The sequence below is a fragment of the Amblyomma maculatum genome, chromosome 1 (assembly GCF_055883805.1).
Source record: "Amblyomma maculatum isolate TAMU_Amacu chromosome 1, ASM5588380v1, whole genome shotgun sequence".
NCBI lineage: Eukaryota > Metazoa > Arthropoda > Arachnida > Ixodida > Ixodidae > Amblyomma > Amblyomma maculatum.
Window position 1 is genome coordinate 299,212,810 of NC_139344.1, and position 12,817 is coordinate 299,225,626.

The following is a 12,817-nucleotide window of genomic DNA, read 5'->3' on the forward strand; positions in this document are numbered from 1 at the left end:
ATACAGCAGTTTTCAAGGCAATTTTAAGGTCGCACCAGTCCAGACAGCTTTAGAATCAACAAACGTGCTTAACACAGGAGCATTAGAGCATACATTGAGTCTATGTGCAACCTAAGTCAGCCAGGAAGCGGTAAGACACCGACGGTTGAGCCCACGCTGTCGCAACGCGCCACAGAGCATCGCTTCCTCACTTTGTGCGGGCTCATCTTGCGATAAAAGGCTAAGCGCGATACACTGCTGTAAAAAGACTTCGCACTGCCCGCACGACGAAGGGGACGAAACCAAAAAAACACGGCTGCAGGGAAATATTAAATCTCACCAAACGGCGACAGAGCAGCGACCAGCAAGGACGTCAAAATCTTCGCGAAAGGGACAATTTTCAGACTTGCGAACTAAATTACGCTTTCCCGGGCGCACCAAGGCCCGCATCACGGCAGACGAGCAGCAGACCGATAAGAAACCGTTTCGTGCTTCGTCAGCTTCGTTATCTCCGTTGCCTTGGTTACCTCTGGCAGCGCCTTCTGACCGATGCAATATCAAGGGGCTGGGGCGATAAGTGTGTTGCAAGATTTTTTTTTTTTTAAGTTCAGAATGTATTTATAATATACCTTACCTCATGCACAAACGAAGTTATCAAGATGTCTATTCTTTTTATGTTGATTGATACTTTTCAATTTGTAGTAATATAATTTCCTAATCTGAGTGGTTGGCCCCCCGACCTGTGGCTATGCTGCGGTGCCGCTGAACCGCTTTTGGGCCCAGCCTTCGCCACCATTCTACTATTCTACTTCCGCCATGGTGGGCACATGGCGGAATGGTGGCGAAGGCTGGGCCCAAAAGCGGTTCAGCGGTACCGCAGCATAGCCACAGGTCGGGGGGCCAACTACTCAGATTAGGAAATTATATTACTACAAATTAAAAAGTATCAATCAACATAAAAAGAATAGACATTTTGATAACTTCGCTTGTGAATGAGGTAAGGTGTTTTATAAATACATTCTTGACTTTTTTTTTTAAATCTTGCAACACTCTTATCGCCCCACCCCCTTGATGTTGGTTGCATCGGTCAGGAGGCGCTGCCAGAGGTAACCGAGGCAACGGAGATAACGAAGCTGACGAAGCACGAAACGGTTTCTTATCGCTGTCTGCTGCTCGTCCAATATCTACCTTGGCTCGTCTGCTGTGGTGCGGGCCTTGGTGCGCCCGGGAAAGCGTAATTTAGTTCGCAAGTCAGAAAGTGTCCCTTTTGCGAAGATTTCGACGTCCTTGCTGGTCGCTGCTCTGTCGCCGTTTAGTGAGATATATTTCCCTGCAGCCGTGACTTTTTTGGTTTCGTCCCCTTCGTCGTGCGGGCAGTGCGAAGTCTTCTTGCAGCAGTGTATTGCGCTTAGCGTTTTATCGAAAGATGAGCCCACACAATGTGAGGAAGCGATGCTCTGTGGCACGTTGCGACAGCGTGGACTCAACCGTCGGTGTCTTACCGCTTCCTGGCTGACTTTCATCGGTGAGCAGATCTGGAGGTTGCACACACACTCAATGTATGCTCTAATGCTCCTGTGTTAAGCACGTTTGTTGATTCTAAAGCTGTCTGGATTGGTGTAACCTTGAAATTGCCTTGAAAACTGATGTATAATTTCTACCGAAGAATTTAAACGTGAAGAGTGATCCCAGTGCTCTATGCTCCACGTATGTTTTTATGCACCTACTAATTCATGACATTTCTATTTCAATTTCAGCGGTCATAGCTTTGTTTTCTGTACATGCATGTTTCTTATCTGGTGATGTTTTGTGGCAGGCACTTCAAGCCTTTTCCATGCCTCGGCTGTAATCATTGAGATGATTAGCCCGCTTAAACAGCGCTACTGTTTGTGCTGTCAGCGACATGCATTTTTATTGTTGTGATTTGTTGCTGTATTTTATTGGTTGATGCAATAAACCATGAATATGAAAACCATAATTGTTCACTTGGTGCACTCTGTTGCGAACTGGGCGCGACTGCCCCGTTGCACCAGTGTTTCTGGACCACACTTTACTGTGCTGAGCGACAAAGTAAATGGCCAAAGTACTTGCATGACTTGCAGCAGTATTGGTATAATGAATTTGCATGCGTGGTCTCTACTTGGAAGTGTTGCTGCCTTTCCATGCCGCCACCTTTGCCAACCACTTTCATTGTGCCGGAGCAACTGCTTATAAACAAGGGCGTAAACAACAGAAACTCGAGTTCTTTTAGATGGCAAAGGTTGGCGCGCGCTAAAAGGCAACAACCTTCAAAATATGCAAGCTCGTCCACGGCCGGTCTCGAGGGAGAGAGCGCGCGCTCTTTCTTACGGCCTTCTCAATCGCCGCGTGAACAATAGGAACTTTTCTCCTTGAGTCCCGCTCTCCGCCGCCGCAAGGGGCGCGACCTGTTCACTGTTCGCTTCGCATCTGCTTCAGTGGCGGCGGGTGGCTTTCAGCGCGTTTCGTGGTAAGTGCAGCCCCTAAATGAAAGATTACAGAAGGTAGACGCTGCAGCCGCATCCTGTCAGCGTGCTACACACGTGAATGGAGTCTTTATATTAAAAAACACTGTCGCTCAGCAAACGCTCGACAAGCATATGACATGTATTGCGGCATGGCATCTACTTTTGTTCATTTTAATCTGAATTTTTGCCCAAGCCTGTACAAGAAGATGAATAAAAAAAGTGAATGAGCAGTGATCACATCGAAGCTTCTTCAAGGCAAACATAACAGCAACAATGGCAAAACCGTCTTTCAGCGCTAGATGAGAAACCATCGAGGTAACACCGAAGATGAAAATAATTTTATAAAAATGTAATGTAAGTTGCACAATGCTTACATGACATAAAGTATTAGTAGTATAACGTCAGAGTTAACGCTTTTAAGTTTTGTTTTCAATTTTGCTATAATTTATAGACCAGCAAATGTTTTATGTTGTATTTTAAATTTTGCAAATAAACGTTGGTTTAATGAAATATGTTTACATGATATCATGATTATTTCATGAAAAAACAGGAAATCTATTTCAAGCACTAATTTCTAGCAATATTTTCTTTCTTTTTCTAGTATGTTTTTGAACTATAATAGTTCCTTAACTATCTGTGCAGTAATGCCTGCCTTAGAGAGCAATCGCTGCCCCATTATTTTGGTAGAATGCTTTGCTTATTACACATTCGCCACTGTTACTCAAGGGACACTCCTCAATAATGGATATAAAAGCTTTTCTCTGTGCTATTTATTCAGAGGTGACTATAGGAGTTGTATGTCGCGCTGTATTGCGCGCCTAGGCACCTAGTGTCGACACCGACGAAATCATTTCAGCTCTGCCGCAATCAGTAACCGAGGAACTGAAAGAAGTGATGGTATCTCCTGTCATCCCATTACCCACTGTCACGTATTCTGGTTTAGCTTACGTCGCTGGATACATTTTTGAAGTTAATCAGTGACTTCGGGTGTGACGCTTGTGCTATCCTTCTTGAAACCAGCGAAAGAAGCAGCCCCATGTACACTATTCTGCGAGGACAAGATTCTAGCGGACTGCATTATCCAAAACCAGAGTTTGTAGCTCTCTTGGACAAGGTTGTGTCTTTTTTTTTTTTTTTGAAAAAGTTGTCGTGCACCTACCACAGAAATGTCCTTGAAGTCCTTCAAATCTTAATTTAGCCAGCACTTGAGAACTCACCTTTGCTGAGTTGCCTTGACAATAGCCAAGGTTCGCTTCTTTAATACGTGAGAAATTTCTCAGACTCCTTTTTGTCAATTATGCTAAGAAGGTGACAGACAGGAACGAAAGGCCAGCTCCTTATGTGCACAAACCGTTCAGAAAGATTTTGAGACTTTAATTTTCTAACCGCATGTACCGTTTTGATGAATGAGTGCAATGTGTTAACTTTGAAGGACATTTTTTTTATTGCTTGCTGCTCTTTTCAATTATGCATATCTGTTTATGCCCATTTCCTTGATTAAATGTTTTTTTTTTATCACTGGTATTAAATTGACTACGACTGTCTACGTGTGCGTCAGTCGCGAGACTATACGTATACATCTGCTGTATTTCAACCTACTGATTTGTTTTAAACGAAGCTAGAACAGCCCACTTCACTAGACAACTGAAATTTTAACTGTATGCGTAAATTTTTGTTCCTTACTCTGAATCTGAAACGTGCTATGAATTTTCGTCAGTGCCTCTTTTGCTCTAAACGAAAACGGCAGCGGTTGACAGAATACTTGGAATATCCACCAAACAGTTTGCCATGCACTAGCGTCAGGTCGCGTTATACCTGCTTACAGCTTTCAAAGGCACATTGCATAAAATGGTACATATAGTTTTGTGAAAAATTTAGGGGCAAAAAGTGTTGATGTAAGTGCACCCGAAACTTTATTCGACCGTGCGCGACAGCACTGACGAAGGCGCGCGCTCTCTCGCGCGCACGCGCATTATGACTATTTTATTGGTCATACACGATAAATCAGACGCTGATTACGGCTTCTTTCTATAAGCCAGAAGGGGTGAAATATCAGGACCTGCCGGTTGCAACCGATGCGGGCGGAGCGAAGAGCGAGCGCGCGTTTCCCTTGCGCGTGAACGGCTGTAGCGGAGGAGCAGCAGTGGGGCGGTGGCGACCCCACCGAGGCGCGGCGGGCGGTGGAAACAGACCCTATTGGAGAGGCCGTAAGAGAAGAGAGAAACGCGCTTTCCCTCGAGACCGGCCGTGGTTTTGTACGTATGGGCCTCTATGGGGAGCGGCTAAAACTGCTAAAACTCGCCATGAATAATGCCAGTGTTGCCTGGATTTTTGCTGGACAGCCGCCCTGAATCCCTAGCAATCCCTAGGTCGGATTGTCCCTAGTTGGGCACTGAACTTGCAGAGAGCCGGCTCCGTGAACTGCGCATGCGCACCCAGGACCAAAGTGGAAAGGAGAATATGTTGCTCTTCTGGACGGATGTGACGTCAAATAGTTTTTAGTGCTTGTTTTTTTCTAGAAGTAAGACTCAAACCCAGATTGCCCAGATCGCCCAGAACTGACTCCTGAGCCGCCCAAAGTATAGCTATAGACCTGAACTTGCAGAGAGCCGGCTCCGTGAACTGCGCATGCGCGCCCAGGACCAAAGTGGAAAGGAGGATATGTTGCTCTTCTGGACGGATGTGACGTCAAATAGGTTTTAGTGCTTGTTTTTTTCTAGAAGTAAGCCTCAAACCCAGATGTTCACTGAGCCGCCCAAAGTATGGCCCAAAGAAGGAAGGCTGGCGCGCTTTTCAGACAACGAGCATTTGCGCTTTGCGAGCCCTAGGCACCCTAGGTTGTCTTTCATGCGTCGGTCTGCTGTAGTTTGCGGGCCATCATCCCGGTAGATGCAAACTCGGTGAAATGCGGATTCAGTTCGTGGAATATAGCCTTAAATTCAAGGGCGCAGCCCTCGGTGCAGTCCTACTGACTGCGATGAGTCGTACATACATGCCCGCGAACTCTAAGTAAAGTATTTGTCGTCTTTCTGCCATCGCCTTCCTTGCAGCTTCTTTAACGAGTTTTTTCACGGCAGCGAAAGCATGCGTTATCCTCAATTATTGACGTGGCGTAATCGCGCGACAGTCTCCGGGCGAAGGCGTGAGGAGACGACGAGACTGCGTAATGGCGTCCACGATCTCGTTTCATTGCACTTGGAACAACTTCCATTCCTGCTGCTGTGCACCGATCGGTCGCCGGTTGCTGTTGTCTTCCGGATGCACTGGAGTATTGGGACATATGAGGTGACTAAAAGGTAACGTAAAACTATTTCTGAGTTCGCTTATATTTTTTGGGGCAGTATAAGGCATTTTTGCGTGCGCCAGCGTGAACGCGCTGGTTTATAATCGGGGTTTTATTGCCTTCCTCGCAGCTTCAACCGATGGAGCGGCTCGGCCCATAGAAAATGTCGGGCTTCTTTCGGAAAACTGTTGGAAGGTAAGTGGCACTCATCTGTACAGACCATACGTTGTAGTGCTGCAATACATGAGTAATATCTGCGGACTTCTAAAAGGGGGGTTGCTGGCCAGCTGAGAGATAGTTTAAACGTAAGTAGGCCCTGTGCGGACTGAGCCTCGAAGTGCAACAAGCCTACTGCACAGCATGAAATGGCTACAAAAGTATGGTTATATACATGACCGAATTCACGTGCTTATTTGCTCAGACCTTCCACTGTCAAGTACACTTATTTCGGTGTATGCAGCAATGAGGGTGACTTCATTACTCCTCAGCTAGCATAGGTTCATGCCTGTGACAATATCTGTCCTTTTACTGCCGAAATAACTGCATTGGTGGAACTCACTGAGCTTGTTTATATAGATTTAACACTTTGGATGTATGTTGCTACCGCAGAGTTCCCTAATATATATATCTTTTGCCTGCTCCAACATAAATAGTTGGCAGTGCTTGGCTTCAAGCTGCTGCCAAGGCCATTGACAGCTTATTTGAAAAGAGAGCAATAATTAATCTGAGCTGGCATGTTTTGTGGGAGAGTGAGGCACCATTGAGAGTACCTCGTAATCCTGTCAAAGAGCTTGGCAGTTGCTGCTATAAGCACTCTCCATTGCAGTTCCATGCAAGCCACAGCACTCTTCATTGCAGTTCCATGCAAGCCGCAGCATATTGGGCACTTACTGCACAAGTGATTTAACTTAGATTCTCTTTGTTGCTATTTCAGTGTTTTGTAAGTGTGCTAAATATTTGTGTTTGTGCTAGCATTGACAGCCAGTCTCGTTGCTACCTTTTTCCTTCTGCAGCAGGCACTCTCACTTGCTTTACTCGAACCAAATTCTATTGTGAGTGAGTTTGCTGAATTTATGCAAACTAAATGTAATTGCAGTATTACTCTCATTTATTTACATCTGCAGAGGCAAGGAATTCTTGGTGGTGACGAACGAGTTCCCTCCGCCAGTTCGATTACACCGCCACCTCAGTAGTGCAGTGAGCTGCGACTGGTGTGACCAAATGGATACTCTCACTGCTTCCACAGGTTTAGAGCGTGCTCCCAGTTAAGTTTAAAACACCTTGCTTGCAATGTATTTAATCTTGTTGTGTAATATTGTCACCCTTGCTGATATGCTCTTATTTGAAAATCATTCTGGGTGGTTTGGAACACATTATTTGCAGTGGGGGGAGGTGGGAAGCACAAATGTGTGACTGCAATTTTTTGCCAGTCTAGCTGATAGCCTTGCGAATTACAGTAACAGATTAATACCTGAACAGGCCTGACATTTATTGGAGAGTTTGTCATATAGAAGAAAACTTGATCCCTTGTGGAGGTAACACAGCTGTGGTTCTCCGAGAAAATGTTATCTGTGTGTGATGGTGTCTAAAACATGGCATTGTCTTAGGTAACATGGCATGGAATCGGCCACTTCTTGTACTCTCTTGACAGCATCTATTGTACTATGTGCTAGGTGATATGCCTTCAGGGATAAGAGTAGGTGGAGAATACCTCAGTAATCTGCAATTTGCTGATGACATTTCCCTGAAGCAGTCAGGATGACGGGCAGTAATGTGAGCAGGTTTACGTCATGCTGGTCATGGAGGAAGTAAAAAAGCCTTAGAAGCAATGCAAAGAGGGAAATCGGCTGGTATGGATAGGCACCTGCAGATCTTTGAAGAGTGGTAGGGAGATTGTGCTAGAAAAACTGCTTGCTTTGTGTGTGTAGTGCCTCACGACCTCAAGCGTATTAAAATCTTGGAAGGATCCTAACAGTACCATAATCTATAAAAAAAGGGGCTGTCAAGCACTTGGAAACTTAAACTGATCGGGTTACTGTCCATTGCCTACAAGATAATAGAATTGGGAAAATCTTGGATTTTCTATCAGCTGAAAGAGCAGCTGGCTTTCGTAAGGGCTGCCATGTTTTTTAATGTGTCTGCCCTGCCGCTGTTGTGTGCTGTATTGTAGCCTACATCCACATCGGATAGGAGGCTGTGCAAACAAACTGCTCTTTACAGAGGGGACATAATTTGAACTGCCCATATCATACAATGCAGCAGCAGTAGTGAAAAGTGCTCCACAAGAAGTGACTTATTGTAGAATGGTTGCTTTATTGCGGTGGCGTAAAAGGCGCCACCCTTGAGAAAAATCACAACCATGCCTTTGGCAGGTGACATGGACATGCACTGATTGGTTGTCTGGTTCTGCGATGTCATGAGCCCACATGATATGGCCGAACTGGCTGGAGCTCATATTGTGGAAAAGCGCAAAAGAGACAAAGGATCGAGAAAAGAGAGGACAACGCTATCTGGAGCTGCTAACTCAGGCAGCTCCTTTGAGGTGAGAGGGTGAGGTGGAATAGAACCCTTCGAGACTCTTGAATCTAGTATCAGACATGCTACTCCACATTCATACAGCTTGGTTAAAACAGAGCTTTATACCCATGTTGGGTGGTCTTGGGCACAATGTGGTAGATTATGGTTGTATGCTGATGATTATGTGTGAGATAGTACCGGCACAAATTAAGGGATTAGGGCTTATACCTTTCAGGACCGCTTTAAGCCAATCGTTCATATATGAATGATGGTTCTCACACACCGGCAGACGTAAATTTTCGTGTTTGGAACATGTAGCCCCATTTAGGCAGATAGTATGACAATAGTAATTATAGTAACTAGTTAACAGGAATGGAAAGGCACAGAATCTGTCGCTTGTTTCTGTGGGCACCTGAACTGTGCCGTAAGGGAAGGGAGGAGGGAGTCAAAGTGGAAAGACAGAAATGGATGCCATAGTGGAGGTCTATAGAGTAATTTTGACCACCTAGGGATCTTTAACGCGCGCTGACATCACACAGCACACGGGTGCCACTTCGTTTGCATCGAAAGCAGCCGCCAGCGATTGGGTTCGGACATGGGTACTCCGGCACAGTAATCTAGCATCTTAACCACTGCACTACGGCAGTGGGGCTATTGTGACAACCATAGTTTGTTTGTGTGCAGCTTGTTTATTTATTTATTTTTTTTGTTCTTTCTGGCACAGTGCAACATTTAAAAAATTATTCGAAATAAAGAGGTCTTTGGCGCCATTCACACGATTCTGCTGCTTCTACTATAGTTTTCTTTTTATGAGAGCAGTAGCGAAGTCTCTTGACAATTTTACTAGCTCTCAGTTCAGCTCAGATGATGAATCAGTCAAATGACAGCCTCGAACTTCAGCTAGTGGCCAAGAAAAGCTTAGTTTCAATCTCTGATCGCTCTTGGTCAGTTACACGTGCTCATTTTGTGTTCCCACTGTTCTGTTTCCATTCGCTGGGTTTCAGCAGCAATGAAAGCTTGGTACTACTTGATATGGCTTCTCCAGAACTTCAAGTGTGAAACTTCTTCAAGCGAATCGAGTGGAGTTTGAACACCGAGCTCCTATTGCAGATTTTCAAATTTGATGGCAAACTCTCCCACCTTCTGGAAAACATATCACCAAATAATCCAGTAATAAATCCTGAAAGGTTTGGAAATGCCAATGCTATAAACTGTAAAATGAGTAGAGGAAGGCCGAGCATAAAAATGGGTGTTTTCAGCAACTTAGCTATATTTCTGAGAGAACAGCACACCTTCAAAATGAACTTCAGAATGTAAATTATTACTTCCTTGACAGTTGGGCTTCGCTGCATTTTGTTATTGTGATTTGGAGAATAGGTACATGAGACTCTCAACAACTGCTGCAGGAAATCAAGAATGACCACTGCTTCCGAACAGCACTACGAAAAAAAGAAATCTGTGGATAGGTGCACCATATCTTTACTAGTAATAAAAGAGGCAGTGTAGCATATTTTTAGTATTCTGAATTATTTTTCTTGCTGTCTTATTTTGATATTCATGCCCCCTTTTCTTTCACTTTTTGGATTTTTTCTGCAAATTTCAGAGAAAAAGTTTTTTATGTTATGTATAAAGCCAAAACAAAAACATGGGCATTTATTTGTTTGAGCATCTAAATACCTGCATTTTAGTATTATCTAATAGCAAGATTGTGTAAATATTTCATTTAATAAACAAATTACATGGTGCTGAAGGAGTTGAGGCAAAAAAAAAAAAACTTCATTTGCAAGCTGTAGTTTAAGAAATGAGCATTTTTCTGCCTTTTGTATATCCTCAAGATTTTATTACAATTTCTTGTTTTATATTCATGTTTGACAATACTTTGTGAATATTGTTACGATACGGCAAGCCAATGAAAACAGGAGAACAGAGGACAGAGAGATGGTCGATGACAGTGAGATGACGTTTAATCAAAATGTTGCCGGGCCTAGCACGAGCGCTCCTGTCCGCGCCACTGCCCGCTTTTTCTTCCTTGATGTCGTCCGTAACATTACCCGGGGCCACCGAGCGATCGTCCCGATCGTGGACGAGGAAATGCATGATGTTGATGATTCCATGGCATGATGATGGGCGTGTCTAGATGCTTGAAAAAGAAGAGGAAGAAGAAAGAATAGAATGGCTTGCCGGCATGATTATTCCCGATAAACCTTGGCCCAGGACACTCTGGGGTCACAAGTTGCCACGACTCGATGGCGGAGGCCAAGGCACGCACCGCATGGCATAGGCAGGGGAGAATGTCTTGAAGTGTAGCGGTGTCTTGGGTCGTAGGGTCCTTGGTCAGCACATCAGGTCAGTGGGGTCACATTAGGTCATTCGGGTCTCTCCTTGTGTCTTGTGGTCATGTGTGGTGTCTCGGGTCAGTCTCTCCTTCGTCGTGTCTTGTGGTCGGGGCGGAGGAACGGCAAGGTCTTGCTGGGTCCGGCAGGCTGGGGAACAGCCATGCAGTGCCTCCTAACCTTTCGCCGACGGCGCAAGAAGTCGCAGGGCGCTGATGCTCCGGACCAGGATGGGGGGGTGATGATGAAGTACCAGCACCTCCAACCAAATGTTACGATACGGCAAGCCGATGAAAACAGGAGAACAGAGGACAGAGAGATGGTCGATGACAGTGAGATGACGTTTAATCAAAATGTTGCCGGGCCTAGCACGAGCGCTCCTGTCCGCGCCACTGCCCGCTTTTTCTTCCTTGATGTCGTCCGTAACAATATTTTACCCAGTGCTGAGAATTTATCTTATGTATTATGCTTATATTCATAATATTCACGTGTTTAGAGGACATTTAAATAGCTGTATTTTAATTGGCTCATGTGCGTCATGTACAGAAAGTGTGATCAGAAATTGTCATCAAGAAATGTCCTTCATACTGGAACTTGCGTGTGAAGAGCTCTGGCAGGTGCGTGCTCTGTGGCCGCGTTGCAGAGAGGAGGAAAGGAGGCATCCTGGCTGTGCAAACCGCCGCGGAGAGGTGACAAGGAGGGTAATGGCAACCCCATGCATACTCGGGCCACTTTGCGCTTATTCACAGGACCTCGGAGGATGGGCGTGTGGTATTCGATCTGTCATTTGACGCGCGTAACTATAAGGCTGCATTCCCTGCACCGTACCTGTTAGTCACATATTCTAATTCTGGTGCCGGGTTGTGTTCGCCTTAGCGATCTTAGAGATCTTAAGCACTTCCTACTTTTTTTTTTTGTAGGTTGCAGCAAAGTTCTTTAAACACTTCATTTATAAAATAGCAAGGTGCATGTATGCGATCAAGGATCCACAAGGGAAGCTGCAGACGGGAGCTGTTGACGCTGCCTTAAAGACAGATCTCAAGTGTCTCCTAAATTTTTATAACAAAACGAACATCCGCACAGTGTTTGCTGGAGATGCTTACAACCCTGCTGTCCTGTTCGAAGACAGGGGTACATGCATTACTGCCCGCCATATGCAAGGCCAGCCACAATTAAACATTTGTTACTAGAGTAACATGATTGCCTGGCTTTTTTGTGTGTTCACTTCCTCAGCATACTGTAGCATAGTCATAGTAGTGTGCACCTTTCCAATAAGTGGTCACAGGGTGTCACCATATTACCTGCTGGACTGCTTTGTGCATTTGGTGCTTGCACAGTGGAAGCAGAGCCGGTTTGCAGCAGTCGAGAGAGGAGGAGCGAACAATATGGTGGCACCGAGTAACACTTATTGAAAAGGTGTATATAGACTGCTTGTTCCTGCAAGATGCGAGTTAAACCGCTCTCATACGAACAGTTTCGATCCTCATTCAACTGGATCTACATTCAACTCATTGTAGATCGAGGTTGTCACACGGCAACTGTCAAGTGCAGTCGAGCTCGAGCCTGCTTGACTCAAGGTTGCTTCCTCAATCGCTCTCGAGATTTCAAGCACACTCAAAAGCGGTCATTGACACCCTCGTCATCAACGAGCTCTAAAACTTGAAAACGAATAAATGCAATGCACATAATAGCGCATAAATGCATTAAAAGCCATGATAGAACATTGGTAGAACGGCTAATTTTATAATATTGACACCGTAGTCCACCGCTAGTGGAAGCTAAGGTGGCGTTCTCTTCGACTGCGTCAGCGTGGAAACTATGGAGCGGAAGAGAAACTGCACTGTAGCACTTGACCTCTGGGAAGATAGGTTAGGTGACCTGAGGCGCCAAAAGCAGAATGCTGCTGTGTACACTGAAATCGTGCAGTCATTACCCCAATCTTAAATTTCCTTTTGAGACTCATTGCGACTGACAGCAGACGATGGACCACGTAGGAAATTTCTCAATGCTCACTGAAAACGCCCGTGTAGCACCGGATGCTTCAATCCTTCTTGAAAGCCTGAATGCATATTGAGTTCAATGAGGATCGGAAGTGTTTGTGTGACAGAGCGATTAGTGTAGCGCAGCAAAAGCTTTGTGTTAGCTGGTGTGCACAAGTTGGGTGGCCAAGCTGTGTTAAATGGTAATACAATGCATATTTAGAAAACAAAACAGGGCAC

The 12,817-nt window shown here is 45.1% G+C and overlaps 1 long non-coding RNA gene across 1 annotated transcript; it reads left to right on the top strand.

Moving 5' to 3' along the window:
- Window positions 1-5,798: 5,798 nt before the first annotated feature.
- On the top strand, window positions 5,799-11,760 carry LOC146206885 (uncharacterized). Its single transcript, XR_014703295.1, has 3 exons — window positions 5,799-5,943; window positions 6,873-7,012; window positions 11,519-11,760. It is a non-coding gene; the product is annotated as an uncharacterized LOC146206885 (long non-coding RNA).
- Window positions 11,761-12,817: the final 1,057 nt, after the last annotated feature.